Consider the following 27,240-nt stretch of genomic DNA (forward strand, 5'->3'; position numbering starts at 1 on the left):
TTTCCTGAGGCTCTTTCTGCTCTGACAGTCTCAGATTCCCTGGAAAGTCAAATAACCCAAGAGGTGGTCGACACTGGATGCCAGACTTGCCCAGGCAATGAGGCTTCCAGAAGTTGGGAGAAGGAATACCTTGCTGGCCTAGGATGAAAATGGTCTTTCCTAATGAGAATGGTTTTTCCTTTTTTCTCTTAATGAGCAAGGCCTCAAGGGTTAGAGATAGGACTTGGAGAGGGTAGAGGAACTATGTGATCAAAAGATCAAAGCAATACCAGTGCTGTTTCTCTTTTTGCTTCTTATCTGGGGAGTGGAGATGAAAGAGTTCAGCAGGCAACTCATAGTAACATTGAGCACTGCCAAGGCTAGGCCTCATGTCCCTTAAAATTCATCACATTCTGTCCCTTACAAGTCAGGGAACACTCATTATAATGCACTGACCTATTGTTATTGGGGATAGGGACTTAGTGAGGCCATTAACTCATTTCACAAACTTTTACTGAGTACCTTCCTTGGGCTCAGTCATGTGTTGAGTGTTAAAAATAGAAGTGAATAAAATATGGTCCCTACCCTGTGGAGAGGCCTCAGTTTGAACAATTACAGTGTGGTGGTTGTGTTCAGGGCACATTAGTGTGCAAAGGAGAACCTGTAGCGAGGAGACAACAGTGAAGACCTCACAAAGGAGACCAGGTTAGAGCAAGTCTTGAAAAGTGGGTAAGATTTACCAGATGAGGAAGGAGAAGGGTAGTACTTCCAAGGTGGATGTGGCATAAAAGTGTAAAATAGCAGACCAATATGAATTAGGCCATTCACAGGCCTATAATCTCTCTCCTCTTGTTGATATGAGCTATCTGATGCCCCCCAAAAGAAGAAAGCATGTTGGATACAATTTAGCTGGGGCCATGGCTTGTGTCTCACCAAGTGTTTTCACTCCAAAAGTCTCTGGGAAGACAGGGAGGTGTTTTGAAAGCAGGGAATTAACTTGAGCAGATTTGACTTTTACAAAGTAGTTTTGTAGACAGTGGGGTTGGAATGAATTGAGTAATAGCAAAGGCACTAATGAGAAGAATATTGCTCAGGCTCAAGGAGGGTCGAATTAGAGCAGTACAGCAGAGAGGGCAAGCTGTGGGTGGATTCAAGAGCTGTTTTGCAATTGAAATCCACAAAGTTTGTTGATTATGTGACAGTGGGATGTTGAGAAAGAAGGTAGAGCTGAGGTTAACTTTCCAGTTTTTGACTTGCAAAATTGGGTGGTAAGGGAAGGCTTAAGGAATTGTGGATTTAGGGGAGAAGCAGAGTTCTGTTTTGGACAGGTTGAGTTTGAAGTCCTTGGGGAATTCCAGATGGAGATGTCTAATAGGAAGCAAGAGGTCCAAGGCTATGTTGCTCAGTGGTAGAATTCTTATGAACCCCAGAACTATCCAGCCCGGCAAAAACAGAGAGAGGGGAAGAGGGTGAGGAAGAGGGAGAGGGAGAGAGAGAGACTTAGAAGCATTGTGGAGGAAAAGTGATTTCTGGATCCTAGGTGAACGGTGAATTTTTTTCTTATGTATCCCTTTGCACTCTTAATGTACTTCTGAGAACAGAGTTTGGTGATATTAAAAGATTTATATTTTATCTTCCTCAATGTCCTCATGTTCACCATTTATAACATGTGACATATGCACTCTTGAGTTCCCACAATTCTTAAAGATATTTCTCTAAATCATGAGAGCAACTAAAGAGGGACCTCACATCACCACTTCCTGACTCCTTGTAATCAAGTGTGGATATTCCAGAAGGCAATAAGGCATTTGTGTGAGATTCTAGTACTCACCTCTACATTTTTAAGAGTGAGAAGAAAGTAACAGTGGCCCAAGCCTGTAGACATCCTCCTTGATGGTTGCCCTCCTGGCATGGGTGCCATCATCATCATCACCATCAGAGCTGACAGCTTGAAGCACTTCCCAACTGCTAGGCCTCATGCTGAAGACTTCTGAAGCATGATTTCACAGGAACTTGGTTACAGCTCTACAAAGTAGGGCTACTACTGTCCCTGATTTTATAGAGAAAGCTGAGGCACACAGACGGCAAGTGACTTACTCAAGAAATCTCATTTAGTATTTAGTAGAACCAGGTTTCAAATTTTCCGGCTGTCTGACTCTAGACTACTTGTTCTTAATTTTATTTGACAAACTTAGGAAGGTAATTTAACTGTAATTTCTGCTGCTTTTCTTTCATACATCCTTGCAGTTTCTCCTCAGTAAGTAACGGCCTGATTAGTCAGCTCATCATCATCAATCAACTTTATGGAGTACATAAAGTTTAAAAAAATTTTTAAATGTTAATTAATTAATTTCTGTGGTACTGGAGATTGAACCCAGGGCCTTTGTACTGAGCCACATCCACAGTTCTTTTTATTTTTATTTTGACACAGGGTTCTGTTGAGTTGCCCAGGCTGGGCTTGAATTTGTGGCCCTCCTGCCTCAGCCTCCCAGAGTGCTGGGATTACAGACTTGCATCACAATCTTGGGCTTACATATTGTTGTACAGGGAAAGCTCTGCTACATGTTGAGGGTGGGGTGTGAGAAGAGAAAGCATGGTTCCTGTACTCAAGGACCTACCTATAAAAAGGCACCCATGAAATAACTTGAATAGCATTTTGCAGTTTGGGGCTAGGACTGGACAACTCATCATAAGGCATGGCTTTCTGGTGGAGGTGAGTGCTAGCTGCTTCCCCACCTAGAAGGGAGACAAATGGAGTGAAGCATTTCAGGTTCCTGTTAGGAGAATTTGGAAGGACCAGAAAAAGCATCTAGTTACTAGGTCTGGAGCAAAGTTTCATATTCTACATGAAAAAAAAAAAAAACAGTACCAAAGGAGTGGGGAGTGGGGAGTGGCCTGTGTTAGGGCTCCTGACATGCCAGCCAGGGTGCTCTCTTTGGGGCAGGAGAGGTGGCCGACCAGCATGAGCAAAGTCCTAGGGGTGCTAAGAGACCAAGAGCAAAGAAGGATCAGCCCAGGCACAACCACAAAGCTACCTTGTTCAGAAAACATTTTGGCAGAGCTTGGGAAGTTTGTTTTGATTTCTGTCAACTCCATAGATTTCCTTTGACCCTGGCAAAAGTGTGCCCCTTGCTCTTGCCATGTACCTCTGCAGGCCAGGCTGATTATGTCTATCCATGTCGAAGTCATACTATGAGTAGAACATGCTTCTGGGTCCGATTTACCCAGCATAGAATATTTCCAGTCAAGAACTAAAGCTGCTTTATTCCAACAACAACTTAACGTATTTTCAAACAAAGAAACCAAAAGTCTTCATTTATAAACTTTTGACTACTCTGGTCTTCGGTCAAGAAATACCAGTTTTTTACAGTGTGTCCAAAATTAATCAACTTCCCTTTCCTCCCACAAAAATATTGCTCTGTAGATGCAAAGATGTGGGGGTGAAAATCGCATCTCACTTGGCTCAATCTACCTTGTCTTGGAGACCTCGTAAATCAGAAGGCCACCCTTTCTTCTAGGCCTGTGTTAATCTTTGCAGGTGAATAGAGGTCCCAAGTCATGGCAGAAGACTCTCTTTCTGACTTTGGAATCTGGTGACAGTTTTTTTCCTGCTTCCAGTGAGGCAGGACTTTAGGGCTGTAGCTATTTGCAGTGCCTACTCTGGAGTAGGTATTTGGTGTGCCTATTTTCCTGTTTCCCAATCCCAAAGCTTTGATCTCCACTCTGGGCTTTTTGGATTCCAGTTACCCAGGCCTCTACCATCCACCCATGGCCTTTAGTCTCTTAACCCTGAGTGTGGAGCTCAAAGCATCTGCCACCCTCAGGGTGTAGATACCCTGAGGTGTCATGCTCACTGGGGTAAAGGGTGGCCTGCCTCTGGGTAAGCACAGCACAATGCACCCCAGTTGCATGGGGAGGGGCACTCAAGAGACATAGAATTGAGAGCCAAGTTGAGATATGGAGAGACAGAAGCAGAGTTCCTATGACCCTGTCTCATCTAATCAGAATCCAGTCATCTCAAAAGAAGGGGCTTCAAAGAGCTTCCAGACCCAGAGAAGCACCCCACTGCTTTTATTAAGGATTATTTTGTTTTTAACTTGTAAATAAAGAAATGTTATTAATTTTAAAAAGAGTTCCAAGAAATTTAATAGAATTCCCAGCAATGATTATTTCGGAAGTGCATGAGATTTGAAACATAATTCTAAAAGGCTAAAAACCAAAAGGATCCCTTTTGCTTTTTCCTTTTAAAAAATCCGGACAATGTGTCACATCAAGAAAGTTCAGCAAGTTGAACTGAAGCCTTAGTCACACCTGGAGTCACTGTGCTCCCCATGGGGACAGTGCTGTACTGAGGGTAACAACATGTCTTCAGTGGATTAGTGCTCTCCTTCAGGTCTGTCTTGATTGCTGTGGACTTAGTTTCTACTCCAACTCACCCCTTGCCAGGGGCATGCTGCCAAACATTGGAAGATCAGTGAATTGAGCCATGGTATCACCTTCAAGGTAAACAAATATGGTACGCAGATTCCTATCAGGATAATTGGGTATGCAGATTATTGAATGGCTTTGATAATGGCTTTGACATTAGGAAACTTTCTGGCAAGTTCCCTGAAGGGTGGAGTCATTAGGGCACAGAGTGGAAACCCTTGTTTGTAAACGTGCAAGACTGCTCACAAGCCCTTACCAGCTTTGGTAACTTCTTGAACACGATCCTTTCCTGGGATCTCCAAAACTGCTCCAAATGTATTCTTCAGTTGAGTTGCTTTCTATTCTTTCAGTCTTCCCTGCTCGCACATTGCAATAAACTGTTCATCCTTTTCATTAATTCATCTTCATTAGCCTCCAGCTCTTCCAGGGTCATAGCTTCATAAGATTTCCCCACCCACTGCTGAGGGACTTGCTCTTCCTCTTCTTCTACTTCCTTTTCCAATTCTTTCAGACTTTCCTTTCTGTCCAAGATATCATTCCACTCAGGGTCTGAATGAGGGTTAGTCTTGTTTTTCAAGGATTCTTAAGATCAGAAATCTGTTCTTTGGATACCTGACTGTATGCCATTCTAACTTCCTGGAAATATTTCAATTTGTTTGCCACTCATTCTTTCATTTATTCAATAAATATTGAAGTTTTCTACTATTACCCGGCACTGTCTGGCAACAGTGATAAGCAAAACCACAGATGGTCCCAGCCTTTATGAAACATAGTTTAGTTGGCAAGTCAGGCATTAATCACATAATCACAGAGATGAATGTTCAAATATGATTGTGGAGCTGGGCATGGTGATACATACCTATAATCTCAGCGCTCTTGGAGGCTGAGGCAGGAGGATCAAGAGTTTGAGTCCAGCCTGGGCAATTTTGTAACTTATCAAGACCTTGTCTTAAGAAAACAAAAGGGATGGGGACACAGCTCAGTGTGAAGGCCCTTGTACAATTTCGAGTATTGAGAAAAAAGGATTGGTAAAGTTTTAGAAAAGAGAGAGATATGCAACAAGAACATATACTATGGGCATTATATGTTGATTTGAGGACATCAAGGAGGGCTTCTTTAAGGCAGTGGGGATGCTTCGACCTGAAGGATGAGTTGATTGGTAGCAGATAAACAGTGGAGGAAGGTATCTCAGGCCAACAGAACAGTTTGTGTGAGAGCCAGCCAGGAAGGGAGTTTGGAGAAACAGGATCAAAGGCAAGCAGGATGGCAGCTGAGGCTGGCAAAGTTAGCATGCCTCCAAGGCCAGACCATGACAGGCTTTGAAGTACTTTCTAGGGACTTGGATCTTAACCTTAGATCTTTTGCAAATGGGAAGGGGACCAAGGGATGGAGGTAGGGGGAAGGGAGAGGAGGGGAAGGGGATGAACAAAGAATTTAGATATGTTATGTACTTGCACCAGGTTCCCACAAGGAATGTAATCATTATGTATTATACACAGGTACTAATTAAAAATAAAAACTGAGAAAGAAAAAAGAGCTATTGGCCAGTCTTGGTGGAGTGCCTTTTGAAAACATCAGGCTGTTGGAAGGGCAATTTATTACATAGGAAAGGAAAATATTTTCTTTCCTTCAATATGCATGGGTGTATTAACATGTAGGTACCTGTCATTTACTGCTGTCTTGGGTTCCAAGAGAAGAAAGTCTTCCTGAAACTGGGCAGAAATTTTTAGACTGGGGAGAACCTAACAAGATGATGAGACATATGGCATGCTGGGAAATGTGAATCTGTCCTTATTCTTTTAATAGCATTTTCTTGATTCTGATCTTTTCTTTACTCTGGCCTATGTTTCTGTCTCCCCTGTAGCCACTACACTAATTTTTAAAAATTTAAAAATTTTGGCAAAATACATGTTAACATAATGGTTACCACCTTAAGAACTTTTAAGTGTGCAGCTAAGCAATATTAACTACATTCATATTTTTGGGCTTCCTTCACTGCCATTGATCCATAGAACTCATTAGACAGTGTCTCCCACACCCTCCTCCCGTCAGCCCCTATAAATAGCCATTCTACTTTCCATCTTTATGAATATGACCACCCTTGATATCTCAGAAAAGTATATTCATATAATAGTTGTCTCTCTGTGCTTAGCTTATTTCACTTAGCATAATATCCTCAAGGTTTACCCATGTTTTAGCATGTGTCAAAATTTCCATACTTTTTTTTTTTTTTTGGTCCTGGGGATTGAATTCGTGACCTTGCGCTTGCGCTTGCAAGGCAGGCGGAGGATCCACTGAGCTAAATCCCAGGTTCTCCATGCTTTTTGAAGGGAACCAAGAGATAGAGGGAGGGGGAGGGAGAGGAAAGAAGGGAATGAAAAAGAATTGAGATGTGTTATGTACATGTACCAACTCCCCCTGAGGAATATAATCATTATGTACTGCAAACATGCACCAATAAGAATAAAATTTAAAAGAATAGCAGAAAAAAGAATTCCCATCCCTTTAAAGAGAATATTATTCTCTCTTGGGAATGTTAATTGTATACTCAGTATTCATAGCATTATTCACTATTCTATCTTATTCTAATATGTATATACCACATTTTGTTTATCCACTCATCCATCAGTGGACATTTGGGTAACTATTGTGAATAAATGCTATGAATACTGAGTATTCAAATATCTCTGCAAACCCTGGCTTTTGTGTGTATATTCAGAAATGGAATTACTAGATCATAAGATAATTCCAATTTTAATTTTTTAGGGGTCATCATATGGCTTTCCATAGTGGGTTACCAATTTGCATTCCTATCAACAGTGCACAGGGATTCCAATTTTTCCACATAATTGTCAACACTTATTTCCTATTTAAAAAAAATAGTAGCCATCCTAATGGATGTGAGGTAGTATCTTACTGTTGTTTTGATTTGCATTTCTTTAATAATTTGTGATGAACTTCGCTCCATGTGTTTGTTGGCATTTGTATATTCTTTGGAGAAAAGTCTATTCAGGTTTCTCGCTCAATTTTTAATCAAGTTGTTTGTTTTATTGTTGAGTTATGGGAATGTTTTATATATTCTGGATATTAATCTTTTATCAGATATATGTTTGCAAATATTTTCTTCTGTCCTATAGGTGCACTTATTTTTTATAGAATGACTTTTCTTAGAATAGGGTCCCAGTTCTGATCCCAGTTCTACAATTGACTAAATTGGGGGAAATGCACCTTGCCACACGCCCCCAGAAAACAGTAACAAAAATTTATCAAGCACTTACTAAATCCCAAGTACTGTTATAAATGTTTACATATATTAATTAAGCTAATCTTAACAATAATGTGAGGTAGGTAACATTTTATTTTCATATTTATTTTTCAAGTGAAGAAAGTGGGTTGTAGAGAATACGTGATTTGTTACCAAGCAGCCTAGCTTTAAAATCCATGTACTCAACCATTCTGCAGTGCCATGTCCTTTACTCTGCTCTTGTGAAAAGCTAAGGTATGAGGAAGGCTTCTTGTGAACTGTTAAGTGCTGCACAGAGACAAGAGATGGTTTTCTTTTGTGAACATAGTAGGAGAATAGCAAAAGTTTGCCAACATAGAAAAGCTTCTTCTGAGCACTCAGCTCCTGAGGAGTCAGAGAGACTTTTGCAAGGGGCAGGGCCCATGGAGTAGACTGTGAACTGTGGAGTCCAGCCTCAAGACACAAAGAACCATTGCCCTCCTCCTTTGGTCTCTCTCTGCTGGGACTCCCATTGTAAATTTATATCCCCCAAGAAGAGTTTCTTGCTACTGTGTAACACTTAGAAAATTAAGCCCAGCTTCACAAATATTATTTCATCGATCTTCGTAATATCTGATTATCCAGGAAGAGTGCAGGTTTTGTTACTATTTTACAAATAGGAAAATTGAGACTCGGCAAACTTATGTAGTGAAGTCAGAAGACAACAAAAGCAAAGACCCTTGGGCCATTTAATTTGTTCCTCAATAGATATTTTTGCACACGCATCAAAGGAATAAGCATCCTTTCTCCTGGCCATGGGCCAGATGGGCAAGGAAAGTCAGAGCCTGACCCATGATTCCCACATGAAAGCTTTTCAGGTCATTGACTGTTCTCTTCTCAGTCCACTGCTCAGAGCGGATGCTTGGCTAGGTCCACTGCTCTGAGGGCTAAGGACTCAAACATTCAAATTATTCTCTTGGTCAAGTTTCTTCCTTCTATGAAAATTCCCTCTACTTGACATGAGTGGAAAATGAGGGTAAATAACATATCTGAGGTCATGAAACCAAGCACCAAGTCTTCTGGCTTCAATAGTAAATATTTATTTTTTATCACAACTCCAAGCTACCAAGCTACCAGACAGTGGGATGGAGGAGGGTACTTAAACATGAAAATGCCATATTACAATGTAGTTGAGACTATTGAAATGTGCCACTATTGAAATTGTGGGCAGCCCTGGCCAGTGGTAGGGAGCAAGCTGGAGCAGGCAGCCAGCTATGTGGTAGGTCACTGTGGAATAAATGAAAACCATCCAAATGAGAAGCAAATGAGGCAGTTTATTCAGAGCATACTATAGCAAAGGAGTCAGCCACCATCACTTGCATTGGAGGAAACTCAAACATAGGGAGAGGAATAAAAAGCTTTACAGTGAAAACCTGAGAAGGCTACAGGTCTGCCCTGACTGGAGGCTATTGGCTTTGGGAAGCTGGAGACAAGTTAACTGTAAATGTGTTCCAGCATGATTGGTTTGCAGGACATATTTTACTTTCTCTGTTTTTTCCTGAGGAGGAGGGCAGGAGAGTGGCAAAAATAGAGACTCTGACATATAGGACTGATCGTGTCCTGCTTGTTCAGGGGCATTTGCTGTAGAGGTTGTGGGTCAGAGTTCTGTTGTCACACATGGTCTGGCTATTGTCCATTTGTATATTCAGTCTCTCAATACAAGGATTGACACAACTGTCCTAACTAAAAAATCTACTGCTGTGGCTAAAATGCCCATTATTTGCATTAAAAAGAATGAAAAGATTTCCTAAAGTCCTTGTGTCTTCCCCACAAGTTCATGGTCCTAAGATTCTGGAAATTTTTAATATCAACCCCAACGGAGTCTCACTGACCCATATACGTCTCTATGTATCAGAAAGCAGTTCCTTGTGTATGAGGGAAGAGAGTGCAGAGAGAAAGTTCTGTTGGAGCTCCAGGGGTGCAGTGTCTGGGGTCTCAGAGCTGTGCTCAATCTACTGAGGATAAGCGGGGGGTCGGAGGAGGGCATTTAAGAGTGAGTGCTCCCCAAATTACATCGGACTGGAGTGAGAATCATCCAAGACATTTTTCAACAAGAACCCTCCATTTAGAGCACCTTTGTAGCGAATTGATTGTTTTTATTCTCCAGTGTCATGTCCCACTGGGGGGAAAAGGTATCTGATCCAGAGGTACATTGACTTGGAAAGGAAAGATGCTACCCAACCTCCATCCTCACTCAGAGGTAACCAGCTATCTTCAACTGAGAAGCCACTTGTAAGTGAATCCTCTTCCCCTGTCTTGCCCAGAAGGTTAAAAAAAAGGGGGGTGGGATTAGAAGTCCTTCCAGCCTGGGATGTTGTTGCTATTTCATTTCTTTGTTTGCTTTGGAACACAGGCTCAAGTTTCTGAACAAGTCTGCCTACCTCCTTTCCATGCAGCAGTCAGCCTTAGTGCCCTGCCAGGCCAAGGCAATGCCCAAAGCTCTGGATGAATTGTTAGTTTCTGAACCTCAGCAGTCTGTGCAGATGTTCTTGGACTCTGCTTCCACTTTGAAGAATGGGAGTCTTGACATTATTTTCAGGAAAATTTATCTTCCATCAGGATAGAGCCTGGCTGGAAAGATCCCATCTGTGGTTTGATGGGTGGATGGCTGAACAAGTCAGCAACAGAAAAGAGTGAAATTTTGATGCATGCAATGACTTGGATGAATCTCTAGAGAATTATGCTAAGTAAAAACAATCCCCACAGGTTACAGTTTTGATATCACACTGTTTTTTATAAGATATTTCTATGGAAGAAACTGGATAAAATGTACATAAGATCTCTCTGATTCTTTACAACTGCATGTGAGCCTATCTCAAAATGAAAAGTTAAATTAGAGCAAAGTGAAGTGATGTATGCCTGTAGTCCCAGCTACTTAGGAGGCTGAGGCAGGAGGACCACCAGAGCCCAGGAGGTAGAGACCCCATCTCAAAAAAAGTTCAATTTAAAAAACTTGTTACTTTTTTATCCCCTTCTCTCAGACTGTGGTGTAGGTGGACACTGAGATGTTAAAAGTCATTGTGAGGCTGGCAGTAATTCAGCTGAGTGGTAACTTCTGTAATTGAATGGGTGGCATGTAAGTGGTAGCCTGAAGATCTACACCTTTCCTCCCCCTACACCAACTAAAATAGCCTCTGCATTGGCTTCACCATGACACTGAATTTTGCGACATTACCACCACTCGTTGGGACCCTCTTTTGGCAAACCTATGCTCTTTGTGGCTTGAGACAGGTAATGTGTTGGTTTATTGGCTTGATTACTATTCCCAGGTATTGTTGCCTGCCTCTGACGTACTTAGAAAGCAGGATAGAAATTTTGAGGTTGAGTATAAGAGAGGCTACTGTATCAGTTCTCAAAGTTTCATTCCCAAGGATCACTTGAGAACCTTTTGGTGTCCAGTTATTAAAGTATAATCATGCATCGCATAAAAGTATTTTGGTCAACAGTGGACTGTATATATATATGATAGTGGCACCATATAATTATATCTCACTCAATAACATCATAGCCATCTTAATTTGTGTAAATACCTATGATGCTTTCACAATGAGAAAGTAGCCTAATGCCGCATTTCTGAGAAAGTGCCCCATAATTAAGTGATGCATGACTTATGAGGGACTCTTTGGCCTGTGACAAGATAGTGAAAAATGATGCACATGTGTGTGCATATATAAATATATGTATACACACATATAAACATACACATATGTGCATGCATGCAAGCCTCTTTTTTTTTTTTTTTTTGCAGTGCTGGGAATTGAACCCTGGGCCTCACAAATTCTAGGCAAGTACTCTACCATGAAACTACACACCTAGCCCAAGTCATTTGTTTTGAGAAGGAACACAATAAGAAAGATAAGGACTTGGTGGAGGTGAAGGGTAAAGGTGGGGTTTCATAATTTTATACTTTTGTGTACTGTTAGAATTTCTAATCAGTTTTGTTTTTCTTTCTTTTTAGGGGGAGTGCTTGGAAGCTAGCTACCCTGGCTACATGCCTCTATCTATCCTACTGATCACCCATTCATTTCACTTTAGGGTGTCAGGAACCTAGAGGAAGGACCGGGAACTCCTTCTCTGGGATGTTAAGGGAGGAAGGAAATAAAATAACAGCAGGAGGCTCTTTGGATAAGCCAGTGGGAAACACTGATTCCAGATCCAAGGGGTTGCTTTCTGCTCAGTTGCATGGGCAAGGAAACCAGAACAGTTCTTTTCTTGGTCAAGTGGTAAAAATCCCATTTTCTGTGCCAAGTAAGCCACCTTCTGCCAGTGGGGTGGCATCTCTGGCTTGGCCTTTCCTCCACAGGCTAATGGTTGGGTGGAGGAGCAGAGTCGGCCTTGGATAGAGCTACCTGTGGGGGAAGTGCAGATTGGCCCCTGCTCTGACCTCAAAGGTGCAGCTGTGGGTCACAGGAGCATCACTACTCCAAGCTCTGGAGTGCAGTGTGCACCGGTAATTGTGTGAGCTTTCTCTTTCCTGATGATTTTCAGATTGGAGATCATTACTTTGGCCATGGCTGGAGGTGAGAGGAAAGAAAATTGGATTCTTCTTCCTTCCTGAGTACTGGTATATCCAGAATTTCTTCTTTCTTCTTCTAAAAAAATTTTTTTTATGTGGGGACACTGGTTTTAGAAAGTTGTCAGAGTAGACCTAGCTAGGCAATGTTTAATGAAGTTTACAAATGCACACACAGGAGAAATCTCGACTTTTTAAAACTTGACTCTTCAAAGTCATTTTTAAAAGCCAACCTGTGTCTACATTTGCTTGGCTTCTTACACTCCCACTAGACAGTTCGAAAACCAAACTACTGCACATTTGTACATCTCAGATGCCAGGCCAGGAACACTCCTTTATTGAACTGGAACTAAGAACGATACCCTACTGGGTCTTCTGGACAGCCAATGCTAGGTCACATTTTTGCTCTCTCTCAATCTCTCCAGTACTTTTGGTTTTCTGCAGACACATTCTGATCAGTCATGTCTCTGAACCTATGTAATATAAGCCATGGTATAACTGGGGTGCTATGCATAATATGTAACAGACGGGCAAGGAGAGACTGGGGCAAAGCTATGTGTTGTAACTTGCATGAGTCAAAAATCCTAGACAATGTCCATATATATATATATATATATTTTTTTTTTTTTTTAATTTTTGGTAGAGACTTTCATCTGAAGGGCAGGAAAGATTCCACAACTTTAAGCAAATTCTTGATTTTTTGGTTTGTGGTCCCAGAATGGCTTTGGGAGAAGTTTTCATTAGATTTGAGCAAGAATAGTTTAGATGGGTCAAAAACAACCTTCAGATCAAAATGTAGATTTTTGCAGTCTTGCTGTTTAAATTTGCTTTTTGCCCTCCCCCTCATCTTCCTCAAGGTCAGTACCACAACCTCACCCCAACCTCCAAAGTTTAAAAATGCCAGAAAGCCACGTATTTACAGTTCCTTCCCATAGCCTTCGAGTGTCCTTTCCTGGCAGGGTAGAAGATTGTACTTTTTCTTCAGGACCTTCCCTCCCAACTCCTCCTCACACTTATTAGCCCTGCAGGGGTATAGAAAGGCCAAGAAAGAGCAAGCTGTGGGTGGGAAGGTGTTGACAGTTCCCAATTGTGTAAGGAACTAGCCCAGCTCTCTCTAGAGATAGTTCAGAGGCCTCGAGAAGAAACTTCATCTGCCCGCGGCTTTGGAACTGCGCACATGTGGTAGCTTGGAGTGCAAAGCTGCCCTCACCTGGCAGCCCCCAAGGCGTGCCACATTGAGGGCTCCTCTGCTCCCCAGCAGCCCGCAGGGCCTAACCTGCCAGTGGCTCGCCAAGAAGTACCGTGGCTGGCTGGTATGGTTGGCGAAAGACTTTAAAGTGGTGAGTGCAGCTGGCTGACTTCCACTAGAGTACAGGGTGGCAGAGAGCCGGCCAGCTGGCGGGACAGGGACCTGTATCCGCCATAGCCTGGCTTTTGCTGCGAAGAGGAGCAACGAGGAGTGACTTGGAGGTTGGAGGGGCAGCACTCCATCTCTGGGGCTCGAACTTGGGCCGTGGTGCAGCCACTGGGCGCGGGCAGGGTGCTCCTGGGAGAGCTCGCCCAGGTGTGCGGGTAGGAGAGAAAGCGCGGGGGCGCCTTTTGCAGGGCTTCCAGGACTTGCGGAGTCGCGGGAGGAGGCAGAGACAGGTCAAGCTCTAGCCGAGCCTTTGGACGCCACCGCGAGGCTTCTCTGCCTTTCTTGTTCCCTCTCTTTCCCGCTGCAGCCTCTACTTGCAACACTTGAATACTAGGGAGCAAGGGGCCTGGACAGAAAAGGCGGGTATTTTCCCAAAGCTGCTGCTATTGTTAATTAATTTACTTAGGCAAGAAGGAGGGAACCACTAAAGGGGAAACGACTGAGCCGCAATAACTGGATTGGGAACAAACTCCTGTTTGTGAGATTTACTGTTGTGTACATCGTGATTCTGGACTTCTCGGTGCAGTCACTTTGTGGCACTCCTGCAGCCTTGGCTTGGACAGAGTTCATAAGAAATGGCTCAAGAGTCTCAGAAAGGAGAGCTGCACAAGGAGGGTGCTCATGGAACAGAAGGGCAGGGAGAGACTGGGGCAAAGCTATGGCTTGTGTCTTGCATGAGTCAAAACTCCCAGCCCACATTGATTTAAAGCACTCCACAAACTTGGATTTTAACAAGGTTAAATTGATCAACTAGTGACACTATTAAAATAACTTTTGCAGTAATAATTCCACTAAATAATGTGCTGTAGCGACACTGAAATATCTTATTCTGGCACCATTCAGCAGCCAGCCTGACTGAAAGGATCTTGTAGTGAGATATAAGAAGTGGAAGAGACAAGAGAGGAAGGTGGAGAGAAGGATGGAAAGAGCAAAGAGAATTTGGATTCAAAAAAATCACCTTGAATTTTCTTAGTTTTCCAAATTTATTCCAAGCTGTACAGTAGGCAGTCTCCCAGTTACTCGATGGGGCATCATCTCCAAGCAGTATACTTTTAGTATGTGCCCATGGTGGTTGTAATGCTGTGTGTGTTTCAAGCAGTGCCAATGGAAAGAAGATAACCAAAGTAGATTTAGTTATATGGTTAGTGAATACAGGAGCATACCTGCTCATTTGCCATTTTCACTTGAAGCTCACTCTCTTCTCCCTCGGTGATTACAACCAGGAATCACAGCTGACACACTGCAGGTCTCCATAGTTGAAGGTTGCAGGGTTTCACCTGACTTTGCAGTTCTTTCCCCTCCAGGAAAACACTATGGACAAGGGCTGGCAGTCTCTAGACTGCAGGCCCAAAGTGCATTTCATGGGATTTTGAGTAGCACTCCATTTGGGGTTGTGAGAGAGGTGGTTTGGGCATGGATATACATTGCTGCTCCTTTCTGCTTTTCTCCCAAGATCAGTACCACAAGAGGCTCCCACTCTCCTGGTGGTGAGATGGTTTGCACTCCTGGCACTCTGCTGTCCTCGGAAACTGTTTTAAAAGCCCATCTCCAGGGCTCTCACTTTACTGTTGTGCCCTCAAGCTATGGACTTAGATGGCTGCTGTGGAAATTACAAGGCTTTCTCCATGTAACTCTTGATAGAACAGATGACGGAGAGGTTGGCTATGAATGCTTTGGGATGACGAGGGTGATCAGGGGGATGATAATGGCCTTGTTATTGCTCCCAGGTGAGCAATAAGCCCCTCTTCCTTGGAGCTCAGTGCTAGGCTATGTTAGATTCCCCTACTTATAAAGCAACAAGGGGTCTTTCTTAGGGCCCTTCCTCTTAGTGTCCGCTTTCCATGGAGAAGATCTGGGGCAGCCTGAGGTCTTTGGGGTGGAAAAAGGAAACTCTGGACCAAAGGGCCTATTCTCATGACCATAGATAAAGAAGTCTTGACCTAAATGAAATCTTGACCTAAGTTCAAGCAATGGTTTACTGAATCTGGGATGAAGGAGCAGAAGAAATGATAAGAGAACACTTGAGGAGAGTAAGGAGCCAGGGCCTCTATGGATAAGTGACATGAAGTCTCTTGCAGGACCTAAAAGGTATCTGAGATTCAGTCAACAAAAAAGTAGGTACCACTCTATAGCCAGCTTTGTGCTGAGCCCTCTGGGAGAAACTTCCTTTCCTCTCCTGGAGTCAAGCAAGCACAGTGGCTGGCACTAATATTCACTGATGGAATGTTGTTTATTGAACCGAGATGCACTTGAGGAGCTTGACCCCTTAGGGGGTAGCCAGCCTTGGAAATGGCAGTTTGCAAGAGATGGAGTATGCAGGCAGAAGAGCAGGAGAAGGGGATGAAGGGAGGGCAGGAGCAGGAGGAGGAACTAGAATCCTCTTCTCTGAGCTTTTTCCTGGGCTCCAGGGGTAGCAGGAGAGGAAGACTAGGAAAGAAATTGTGCCACTCAAACATTCACTGGTTTCCTTGTAAGCCTTGGACATGTTTCCACCATCCACCTCTCCCAAGCTCCTCCCCATGAGGTTTTTCCTAGAATTATAACTTGATCTATCAGCAGGGTTGTACCTTTTCAAGAACCCCAGTAGGCCTTGTAAGAAAAATCTGGTCAGAAACCCAGGTTTGATTCACAGACTCCTCTCTGGCTCACAACTGCATTCTTGAGTTTATATATAGACACATATGCTTATTATATGAATTGAAGAGATTTGGCCAGTGGTGGAAATGGATATGTTCAGAGCCATTCAGATCCTTGTGGGTCTTAACTCCATGCCAACAGCTGCGGTGGCATTTTGCTCTAATCAAATGAGTTGCTAGGATACCAGTTTTGGTGTATAAGTCTTGAACAGGTTATTGTACATACAGCTTTTGCTCCAGATAGCTAATTATTAGGTTCTGTTATTTTCATAGACATAGAATGACAGTAGGCAACAGGGATCAGCAACTATGCTTATTGGAAGAATGGAGAAAAAAGCAGTGGTCTTGAATTATGTGACACCATTTTGCAGAAGTATAGAAGGAAATGAAGGAAAAACCAAAAAAGTCTTAATCTGACAGGATTCTGTAATGGTGAAATAGATGACAATGTCTTCATTTTAAAGGTGGGGGCGGTGCCCCAGGTAAATAATTCTTTTCGGGTCACACAGTCAATGACAATTCAAAGATTAGAATCCTGAGTACCATGTGTCTCCCAGCATAGGGCTGTACATCCAGGAATAGAGAAAAGACCAACTTCTGAGCAGTAGACCAAAAGCACACTTCAAAGGTACAAGGCACCTAGCCGGGGATGCTGCAGAACTTGATTCAGCCTAAGGAAAACAGTGAGCTAGGACAACTTTGATTTTGGAAACTCCAGTCTCTCCTGTGACAGCCCATTTCCCATTTCAGCACCCTTTCCACTCCAAGTCTTCTGGGCCTGATCTTCCCTCCTCACCAGGCCTGTCTTCTCCAAGCCTCTGGCATGCTAAGCTGTGGACTTGCTCTTGGCTAACACATTGCCATCCTGTGGCCCAAGGACTACTCAGCCACACTGGCTTGTGATAATAGATTTGTGGGCATTAATGGATAACTCCTGACAGTGTATGTTTTGGTAGGACCTGGATGCTTTTGTGTCACTCTAGTAGGACCAGTGGTCATTTGGGGATATGGGCCAAGTCGGTGGGCCCCTTATATCATGCTAGTTAGATTCTATTAGTCTAGGAATCAGATTCAGGAAGGTAAGGCTGAGAGCTCTGTTACACACTCCTGACTCTGGAGCAAGGAATAACTGTTTTCTGTTATGTTCCAGCTTGCTCCACTTGGCTGCAAAACCTCCCTGATGCCCCCAGAACCAGTGCGGGTTGCTATTTGAGATTAGAAACAATAAATACTGACTTTTAAATGAGTTCCAGATGCTGGTATTCGGGGTGTGGCATGGATTTTTTTCTTGGCCCTGGGACCCAGATACTAGACCCTGCAGGTCTGTCCAGTAGCCCATAGTCTTGTGGCCATTTTTCATCTGCAAGCCTTTCTCCTGAACCTGAGGCCTGCTGCTTGCCTAGCTGCACCCAGGGAGCAATGAAGAACATGAATTCTTGTTCTAGGTGAGCTTCCAGCTGGAAAAGGCATGTCCAGGCTGTCAGAAAGCACCAGCAATGTAGAGTTGCAGTTTCTCAGCCTGCCAGCTCAGAACCAACTTCCATCCCTCACTGTAATTTTAAGTGTCTAGTGTGGTCATTAAGATTCCGGTGGCATTTCAATTTCTTCTTTCTCTCCCTTCTTCCCTGGTTTTTCTTTTTTCCCAATTAATTAATTAATTAAGCAGTTCTAGAGATAGAACCCAGGGCCTTGTGCATGCTACACAAGTGCTGTACTACTGAGCTACAACCCCTTTTATTCCCTAGTTTTAGGAGAAAGGCTGTTAACTCCAATTCCCTGGAGAGGGCGCTGACGAAGTGGCAGGTATACACGGGGTGAGGGGTGTTGTCTCCCGGCCACTAGCCTTACCGTTTGTGGGAAGGCTGGCTCTTGGGCTAGTTTTTTGAGTTTTGGCTATTTATAGCATGAAACATTTGTCTTTGTAAAAATTCATGTAGGAGAGAATGGTTTTGAGGGAGGGAGAGAGGAGGGAAAGGGGATGAAAAAAGAATTAAGATGTATTATATGCGTGTACCAACTCCCCACAATGCATGTGATGATCAGAATGTACTGCAAACGTGTACCAATAAAAAATTTTTTTTAAAGCTTTTGGAGATTTCTCTGAAGATACAGTTGACAGGTTTCATTTGGTCTAAGGAGTTCCATTTGTTGTAAGGAGATTTAATTTCCTTGGGAAAATATTAAAAATGTGGAAAAGTATATATAATCAGGAACCAAAACTTTAGCATACTGTGTAGGAATGTATACGCTAGTTTCTTTTTAATTTTTTTAAAAAACAAAGTTAATAAGTGAATATTTTACAGATTTATGGAGTACTTTATGATGTTTTGATATATGTATACATGTGGGATGATTAAATCAAGTTAATTAACATATCTTCTGATGTATCTATCAATAAGCATGTACTTTTTTGTACATTAGTTTCTTTTGAATCCTTTGAAAGTTCATTTTCTATTGTTCTAACTTTAACATTTTGGAGATTATTTCACCAGTTTCTCAAATTGCATAATTTCCTGTTGGTTGTTATTTTTGGAGATTAGTAGCCAACATGTAGTATGCCAAATGGTTAGTTGCTCCTGTCATTTCCTATTTGATGTTCTATTTTAACACTTTTTTAGCTTTTTAAACCAATCTATTTCTTATCCTTCCTTTACAATTTCAGTTATGGCTACCGGTAGTAAATTTGGAAATGAGTCATATAATACATTGTACTAATCCCTTTGTAGCATCTTCATTCTGGTTTGACAGCCTTATATGGTTTTACTTTAATGAAATCTTTAATAGCTGTTAAAGCCATTCACTAATACATATTGTTATAAGCTGGATAACTTGCCAGAAGAAATGAGTGCCAGTGAAAGCCAAGTTAAGTTAGTGAAGTCTTGCCATTTCATTAGTTCAAATACATATAGAAACTGAATCCAGGGGGTCGAAACTTGGGAGGGCAGTTTTATTCCTCAGAGGATATTTGGCAAAATCTGGAGACATTTTTGGTTGCTACAAATGGGGACAAGGGGTGCTACTGACATCTAGTGGGTAGAGGCCAGAGATGCTGCTAAATATATCCCCGCCATGCACTAACTAGTGTGAGTGAGGAACTGGGTGTTTAATTTTATTTCATTGAATTTAAATTTCAAAAGTTACATGTGGCTGGTGGTCTCCATTTTGGACTCAATTGTAGAGACATATAATCTAGTCCTTAGCTTGTGTCCACAGTCTACCATTCCCTAGCATTATAGCCTTGAGTCTGTCACTTAAGCTTCTGAGTCTTGGTTTCCTCCTATGTAAAACAGGAAGCAATAGTATGGCTTCTAGGTCTTTTGGCTAGGATCAAGTGTAAAACAGGAAGCAGTAATGAGACCTACTCTTCAGGACTTCAAGTACCAAATGAAATAATGTATGAGAAGTAAATTATGTAGCAATTTCCAGTGCAGCAAGCATTTGAGAGAAGTCTAGCAGTTATTCCCAGAGATTTATGATTAGCATAGTACTAATTGTTGCCATGTGAACAGGGCTTCTGAAGGGCTTAAAAACAAGATTTCCCTGGGATAGTATCTAAAGGCCATTTCCAAGGCAGAGCCCTAACTGTCAAACCTCACAACATTATTATAGGCATGTTCCCAAGACTCTTTTGACTTGGGCTTTCTCATTCATTAAGTAAGAACAATAAAAATGATAATCATAGCATCACTGTTTCCCTAGCTGTCCACAGCATCAAACTGTTGGCTGGGGAAGTGCCTGGCAGAGAACAGAGCTTTCTCTCAGTTTAACATTTGTGCTATGAGTTTGCACACAGCAGCAGTGTTTTATCCAGATTGAGTGCCAAAGTTCTGCCTCGGTAGCACTATCTTCAGTTCTGAATGAGAGTGTCTGAACTGGGGAGGTTGTACTGGTGAACAGCAGGAAGACAGAATTCTGGGGAAGGGGCCAGTCAGGCCCTGCTCTGCTGGTCACCAGCTAGTAGAGCCCAGGCACCACTTTAAGAATGCATCAAAGCTTCCTTGGCATTCAGAGTTTGGAAACCAGGTTTCTGACAAAACAGCAGGGCATCTGGCCCAAGGGGTAAGAAGAGGAGCTTGTAGTGTGCTATCTATCAAAAGCCAGACTGCCCAAGGCTCAGCCAGCCCAGCAGAATGCCTGGACCAAGAGATACACACCAAGCTGGACATATTCAGGCACCATGTAGTAGAAAGACCATGAGGCTTTGGAGTCAGACCTGGGTTTGAATCCTTACAATGCTATTTACTGGCTGTTTGGCCAAAGGTGAATGCCTTAATCTTTTTGAGCCTTAATTTTTAAATCTGTATAATGGAGATGTTTCCTACCTCACAGAATGCTCACAAAGACTACATCAGGTAACGGACAGACACACAGAGTTTCTCTTCAGTAATCATGAGTGAGTTAAACTTGTTACTTATTGTTGATAAAGAATGACCACTAACCAGTTAAATAGTCACGATTCCATTTCTGTTCCTTTGGGATGGAAAAAGGAAATGCAAGTTTCTGCTGTTGGCATAGAAACACCGTTTAAGACTTTCTTTTCTTTTCTTCTTCTTTTTTCCTTTTGTGGTACCGAGGATAGTATCCGGGGGCATTCTACCACTAAGCTACACTTCAAGCCCTTTTTAGCTTTTATTTTGAGACAGGGTCTCACTAAGTTGCCCAGGCTGGCCTTGAACTTTTGCTCCTCCTGCCTCAGCCTCCCAACTAGTTGGGATTGCAGGTGTGCTTCACAATGAGCAAAAAGGGAGGATTCTCCTAGCAGTGCCATGTCCAAAAGAGCAGTGTGAATCGTTTAGGCACAGACTAGGGTGAACTACAAAGCTCGGGGCTCTGAGGTAATCATAGATACAGTTAATGAGCAGCTTGGGCAGTCTTGCCTTGGATTGAGAGTCCTCCCCAAAAGTCACTCTGTGTGCCCAGAGAGAGGCTTTCTGGGAGATGGTGGGTTTCCCAGAGCTTTGGAATTTAAACTCAAGCCGTATCTGTAGCTTGTTGATCTGCTATTTGAGGCGACTAATAAACCAAGTTCACAGGTTGGATCCAGTTAGCTTTGCCCTCACACAGCCATGGCTCCAGGCTTCAGTGCACATAACCATTTTATAAACCTGCTGGTCACCAAGGGGCTGCTGAATAGAGTATAGATGACTGTAAGAAGTCTCATGTCTCACTTTTGGGAAACCAATGAAGAGCAGGGAAGTTAGGTCATTAAATTTATGGGAAGGGCAGCCTTCCTATGGCAAAGGGAAAGTAATAATAATAATAGCAAATGTAGATGGAGTATTACTATGTTATGCCCAAAGCCAAGAGTTTTGTGTGAGTGATTTTGACAAATTGTCTGACAAAGGTTCCTTCTCTTTCTTCAATGCTGTTCTGAGTTCTTCTCAGCACATAGCTCAATAAAGAGTTACTAAATGAGTGATTCCTCATAGTTAGCCCATGGTAAAGGTACTACACTTTTTTATGGCTGAGTAGTACTCCATTTTATTAAAAAAAACACATTTTCTTTATCCAGTCTCCAGTTGATGGGCATTTGGGCTGCTTCCAAGCTTTAGCTATCACAAACTGTGCTGCTATGAACATGGGTGCTCATATATCACAGTGGTATGATTCTTTTAATTCTTTTGGGAAAATTCCAAGCAGGGAAATAGCGGGGTCAAATGGGACTTCCAGTCCTAGTTCTTTGAGGTATCTCCATACTGATTTCCACAGTGCTTGCACCAGGCTACACTCCCACCAGCAGTGGAGCAGGGTTCCTCTTTCCCCACAGCCCCGCCAGCATTTGTTATTGGTTGATTTCATGATAGCAGCCATTCTTTCTGGAGTGAAGTGGAATCTCAGCCTTGTTTTCATTTGCATCTCTTGAATGACCGGTGATGTTGAACATTTTTTCATGTATTTATTTGCTATTTCTACTTCTTTGTCTGAGAAATGTCTGTTCATTTCAGATGCCCATTTTTGGATTGGGTCTTCAAATTTGGGAGGTCTGATCTTTTTAAGATCTTTATAGATTCAAGATAGTAGACCTTTGTCTGAGGAACAGCAGGTGAAGATATTTTCCAACACTGTGGGTTGTCTCTTCACACTGCTGGTGGTTTCTCTTGCTGTGCAGAAGCTTTTTAATAAGAAGAGATCCCACTTGTTGATTGTTTGTGCTAGTTCATGGGCAACTGAGGTTTTGTTCATAAAATCTTTTCCCACACCAATGTCTTCAAGAGTTCTACCTAACCTCTGTTCCAACTGGTTCAGCATTTCTATTTTAATATTTAGATTTTTAATCCATTTTGATTTTAGTTGAGTGCATGGTGAGAGATATAGGTCTAGTTTTAATCTTTGGCAAGTTGAAACCCAATTTTTCCAGCACCATTTATTAAAGAGGCTATCTTTCCTCCAGTGAGGGTGTTTGGCTCCTTTATCAAACATGAGATGGCTGAGTGTGTCTGGGGTTCTTTCTGAATCTTCTAATCTGTTCCACTGGTCCTCAGGTCTGTTTCTTTGCCAGTACCATGCTATTTTTATCACAGTAGCTTTGTAGTATAGTTGCAGGTTAGGGATTGTGATACCCCCTGCCATGTCTCTGTTACCTAGAATTGCTTTTGCTATTCTGGGTCTCTTCTTGTTCCAAATGAGTTTTTGGATTGTTTTCTCAAGGTCCGTGAAGTATGCTGCTGGGATTTCAATTGGGACAGCATTGAATCTATATAGCAGTTTTGGAAGTATGGCCATTTTCACTATATTAATCCTTCCTGCCCAGGAGCAGGGGATGTCTGTCCATTTTCTGACATCATCTTCAATCTCTCTTTTCAGAGTGCTATAGTTTTCAGAGAAGAGGTCTTTGATTTCTTTTGTTAGGTTGATTCCTAGGTATTTCAGTTTTTTGGATGCTATTGTGAAAGGGATTGTTTGCCCTATTTCTCTCTCAGTGAGTCTGTTGTTTGTGTAGAGGAAAGCTATTGATTTTTGTGTGTTGACCTTGTAACCAGCTACTTGACTGAATTTGGTTATTAAGTCTAGAAGACTTGGTAGAGTTCTTGGGGTCTTCTATATACAGTATCATGTCATCTGCAAATAATGACAATTTGACTTCTTCATTTCCTATCTTTATTCCTTTTATTTCTTTCTCTTGTCTAATTCCCGTGGCTAATGTTTCCAAAACTATATTGAACAAGAATGGTGATAGTGGACATCCTTGTCTTGTTCCTGATTTTAGTGTGAAAGTAGAGACATTTATAGCTAAATAGATGCACATTGAGGTGATACTCTTAAGTGAAATAAATAGGACACACATGTATAAATACCGAATAGTTTCTCTGGTGTGAGAAACTGAAAGTGTAAATAAGGACTAAAACGTATAATAGGTAATGTGAAATAGGAAGAAAATGGGCAAAGGGGAAGGAAGTGGGAGGGGTAGGGGAAAGGAAAGAAGGGAATGGCATTAATATGAGAAAATGGAAAAATAGCAACAAAATCTTTGTAAATAGGGAGGAATGGAGGGGTTGAAGGGAGGGCTGGGCAAGGGTGAAAAATAAGAACCAAGAGAGATTATGTAAAGGTGCAAATTTCCAATTCTGAATGTCATTATATTGTATACCTAAAATGTACCAATGATTAGAATGAATAATTGATAATGCAGAATAGGAAGAAAAGGTCCAAAGGGGTAGGGGTAGTGGGAGGGACAGGGGAAAGGAAAGAAGGGAAAGGAAAAATGTTGAGAAATGGAAAAATGGAAATAAAGTCTTTGTAAATATGGAAGGGTGGAGGGGATGAAGGGAGGACTAGGAATGGGGAAAAAATAAGAACCAAGATCCATCATGTAAAGGTACAAGTTTCCAATGAGAAATGTAATTATGTTGTATACCTAAAATGTACCAATAAAAGAATTTAAGAAAAAAAATTACTACACTTAACAGTTCAGAACATTTAGGTTTCTGACAGGTCATCATCTTCCCAAGATCATAAATTAGAGTGATCAAGAATCAGGATTCAGACCTCGATCTGCCCAGCTCCATAGACTAACTGCCGTGCAACTATGTTCTACTTCTTCCTCAAAAAGCCAAATTACCACATTCCTCTTCCTGTGACAAAGTTACATCTGCTCAAAAGGTACTAGATAAGAGAATCAAGAGCACTGCAGAAAGACATGGCATTATGTTATCCATACCTTCTTCATCACATCTATTTCTTCCCACCTCCCCAATTCTGTCCCCTGACATATCGCATTAGGATTGCTCTGTAGAACAGAAAATTGGAGCACAAAGAGATTATATGACATATGCAAGCTACACAGCTTGTCTGGATCTGCATTAATTTAAAATTTCAATCCTCAAAAAATGCCACCATGCATAGCATTTTTTTATTAGTACATGTTTGAGATAATGACCCATTCATTGTGGGGAGTTGGTATATATATATATATATCTATATATCATATCTTAGTTTTTTCACTCCCCCTTCCCCTTTCCCATCCATCTCTAGATCCCCTTCCCATCTGCAAAAGATCTACCACCTTGTTTCCTATCATCTATCTTTCATTTTGTTCTTTGAATTATTTATATTTTGGGTTTCTCATGTAAGAGAAGCCGTGTGATTTTAACCTTCTGTGTCTGATAGGAAGAGAAAGTTTCATCTAATTGAACCAAGGTTCAATAGGAAAAATAGTTATCAAAGGGCTTCATTTTATTAAAGAACTTATTTGAATTTTTAAAAGTAGAAACATAAAATATTTTACTCATTTAATTTGAACATTTAGAGCTGACTTCTTTGTTAGAAAAACAAATAATAACAATATAACTCAGTTATGAATTGTAACATATAAAGAAAATGCTTGAAATGAGGGATAGAAACAAAAGAAAAAAAGAAGAGATACAGACATGGGAAAGTCTAGATATGGATAAGAAAAGAGTAACAACACAGTAGGCATTGTATTGTAGACAAATATTGCTACTAAAGATTGATAAAGTCATGTTGCATTTTTACATCAACAAGGTCTTTTAAAAACATTTCCTGTCCTGTGGATCTGATGTGTCAAAGACCAGCTCATTCTACAAGCCAAGGATCATGTTCCTTCCCAGTCCTTATTACACTTCTCTTTTCTATTAACTTAATTGTCCCAGGAAAATGGAGAGGAAAGCAAGTCAAAGGGGGACTCTTCTGAGACCCCTGGGGCTTGGGAAAAGGAAAGGAGTCAGATGTATCTGTCCATTCATATTTTAAGGGCACCCCAGTAGATTAGGGAGAAAAGAATAATTTGTTGAGCCTATCACATGTACAGAGGTTGCTGTATTAGTTCATTGCTCTTTTGAGTTCTTCGTTTTGTTTTTTTGTTTATTTGTTTCTGTTTTGAGGCAGGGTCTTGCTATGTAGTTTAGGCTAGCCTTGAACTCACTGTTTAACCCAGGCTAGTCTCAAACTCCTGCCAATCCTCCTGTCTCAGCCTCCCAGGTGCTGGGATTACAGCTATGCACCACATGCCCAGCATCATTTAAAAATTTTTTTATTAGTACATGTTTGGGATACATAATAAACACATTCATCATGGGGAATTGGTATATATATATATATATATATATATATATATATCACATCTTAGTCCTTTTTACTTCCCCTTTCCCTCCATCCCTAGATCCCTTTCCCATCTGCAAAAGGTCTACCTCCCTGTTTCTTATTGTCTGTCTTATATTTTGCTCTTTAAATTATTTGTACTGTGGGTTTCTCATATAAAAGAAGACGTGTGATATTTAACCTTCTGTGTCTGATTTATTTTGTTTAGCATTATGGTCTCAAGGTGTATCCATTTTCCTACAAATGACTCAAAATTATCTTTATGGCATGATAGTAATTACATTGTGTATAAATATCACATTTTCTTTATCCATTCATCTGTTGATGGATATACAAGCTGTTTCCAAGATTTAACTATTGTGAGTTGCACTGCTATAAACATGGCTATGCATGTAACACTGTGGTATGATGCCTTTAACTCTTTTAGGCAGATACCTATGAGGGGAATAGCTCAGTCAAATGGAATTTCTAGTTTTAGTTTCTTCAGGAATCTCCATGCTGATTTCCATAGTAATTGGACTAGTTTACATTCCCATGAACAATGTAGAAACATTTCTTTTTCCCCACAACCTCACCAATATTTCTTATATTTTAAGTTCCTGATGATAGCTGTTCTTTCTGGAATAACACTCTAACTGCTCATTTGTGATAGCTAAAGGTGTCTCCAGAAAGCCTTTAGGGTAACAGGAGGGAGAAATAGCTATTAAACCTCTATACTGTATTTTTTTCTTTTTTTGAGACAGGGTCTCATTATATAGGTCAGGCTGGCCTTGAGCTCACTGTGTAGCTCAGGCTGGCCTCAAACTCAAGGCTAGCCTCCTGCCTCAGCCTCCCAAGTTGGAAGAATATAGGTGTGTGCCTGGCTTCCATCTTGCATCTTTGAAGAGAATAATTTTATCTTTACCTGTAAAGAATGTCTGTTTATTCCATTCCTGTGGCTCCAGAAGCCAAATATCCATGATCCAAAGACCTTATTTCATGGAGAAATGGCTTATGTTTGTTTATTGAGAGTTGCAGGAAGAAGGAAAATCTGGGATGAGGTAGTTAGTTCTCTAACAGGGGTGAACTCCTAATTTGAAAAGATTTTTTAAAAACCTCTTTAGAAGTGGAGAAAAGAATGAGTGGGAAACTTTAATCAAATATGCAACTCTGTACATTTGTAAATGAAAAAAATAGCTTAGGACCCTAAACATTGGAAAGCAGGAGATTGTTCTGAAAGTACTGAAAGGCTTCTAGCTAAGTCCCCACTGGCCAACTCAGGATGGGCTTGTAGTGACTTTCTGCTTCTCCAGAGTGAACTGGGGACTTTGAAGGGGGATCTCAGTAGATCATAGGATCCTAAGATGCCTGGGCTAAAAGAAAGGAAGACTAGGCTTCAAGTGTAGCTCACCCCTTTAGCTGAGGCCCAGAGAGAGGACTTGATGTA

The 27,240-nt window shown here is 41.6% G+C and overlaps 1 pseudogene; it reads right to left on the reverse strand.

The window, feature by feature from the left end:
• Positions 1 to 4,280: 4,280 nt before the first annotated feature.
• Positions 4,281 to 24,466, reverse strand: LOC101705298 (phosducin-like protein 3; annotated as a pseudogene).
• Positions 24,467 to 27,240: the final 2,774 nt, after the last annotated feature.

The sequence above is a fragment of the Heterocephalus glaber genome, unplaced genomic scaffold (genome assembly GCF_053883595.1).
Source record: "Heterocephalus glaber isolate CG9 unplaced genomic scaffold, H.glaber_assembly_v1.0 deba00001730, whole genome shotgun sequence".
NCBI lineage: Eukaryota > Metazoa > Chordata > Mammalia > Rodentia > Bathyergidae > Heterocephalus > Heterocephalus glaber.